The 1,493-nt window shown below is 47.8% G+C and overlaps 1 protein-coding gene across 1 annotated transcript in view; it reads left to right on the forward strand.

Moving 5' to 3' along the window:
* NMNAT2 (nicotinamide nucleotide adenylyltransferase 2) overlaps positions 1 to 1,493 on the forward strand; it is a 148,049-nt gene that overhangs the window by 85,593 nt on the left and 60,963 nt on the right. The gene's annotated exons all lie outside the window — the stretch shown is intronic.

A 1,493-nucleotide genomic window follows, 5' to 3' on the forward strand; every position in this document is an offset into this window, starting at 1 on the left:
AATCAGGAGAAAGAGATAACAGCCAATTGGCATGATCATAGTTTCCTTTGCTTTAATCCTTACACAGAAGAGATAGCCCGAAGTAACCTGATGTTAACTAATCAGTTATTTTCCTATTCTGTCTCCCTGTCCCCAACTTACAAGGAAAGTAACTTTGAAATGACTAATCCGCTTTTTGTTCTTTGCTTCTACTTTCTTCTGCCTTTTCTGTCTATAAAACCTTTGCTATCTGGACTTTGGAGCACTTCTCTGACTCTGTCAGATGGCGTTTCCTGGGTCAATCCTCACCCTTGGCTCCCAATAAACCTTACAAAGTTATTTCTGCGCTGACAGCCTTACTTTCGGTCAACAGTGAAATATACTGTTCCTTACATTTGTAACCCTTATCCACCCAGAAACCCACATAGTTCCATTTCAGAGGGGCGTCACATTCAGGAAAGTCAGTTCAATCTTCACCTGTAATTTCAAAGGAATTCCATCTTTACCATCAAGAATATTAAAGGCATTCAAACATATAGTTCAAGTAACATTAATTAAAATCTTTCATTTTTTATTTAATTTTTTTTAAATTAATATTATTTTTTTACATTCTCTGTTGTTGTGGAGCAATTGGGGGGTGGGGGAGACTGGAAGAGGGAAGGAAATAGGGTGGGAGGAGTAGGAAGGAGGGGGGCTTGGCTGAGGCTCGTGGCATGGCCCTCATTCCCACAGGGGAGCCCGAGTTGCTTCCAGTGGCAGCCTGCTGGTCAACACTGGGCTGGATATGAATGTCAGAAGGGAGTGGCTGAGGCCCTTGGCCCCCCACCACCGTGGCTTGGGGACCCAGAGCGCTTCTGGCAGCAGCTTGGTGGTCATCACTGGGCTGGATGCAGAAGTTGGGGGGCATGGCTGAGGCCCAAGGCCCAAGGTTTCCCACCACCCTGACTTGGGGGCCTGGGATGCTTCTAGTGGTGGCCTGGTGGTCATCACTGGACTGGCTGTCGGGAGAGGGCATGGCTGAGGCCCATGTCCTTCCCCCCTCCCCAGCTTGGGAGCTGGGAGCTTCCAGTCCTTCTAGGTCTTACAGGTGTTCTTTGGTGGTGTTAGATCTTTGCTGGTTAATATCAAACTTTGTCGCTAATCTGTGCATATTTTGTTTTTTCTTTCAGTTCTGTGTTGGATTATTCACTATTCCCACCACTTGAACTCTGCACTGGAACTAAGTTGTTGTCCTTTGGTTACTTATACAATGGGGGAACTTTCTATGGGGATGAGCACTTGGCCCTATAGTTGAGCTAAATTGCTGCTTTGCGGCTGATTCCCTGGGGAAGGCTTTTTGTGCAGGTCAGGTTTTTTTTTTTTGGTCTTTTGTCTTTTTCCGTGTCCGGCAACGGATTGCAACCCTCAGTGTTGCCCCCGCACCAGACTGGGACCGGCAACGGGATCGCAACCCTCGGTGTTGCTCCCGCGCCTCGCTCAGCCAGTGAGCGGGAACCGGTCTGTATGTGGGATCC

Source organism: Galeopterus variegatus, unplaced genomic scaffold (genome assembly GCF_000696425.1).
Source record: "Galeopterus variegatus unplaced genomic scaffold, G_variegatus-3.0.2 Scaffold358, whole genome shotgun sequence".
In the NCBI taxonomy this organism is placed as follows: domain Eukaryota; kingdom Metazoa; phylum Chordata; class Mammalia; order Dermoptera; family Cynocephalidae; genus Galeopterus; species Galeopterus variegatus.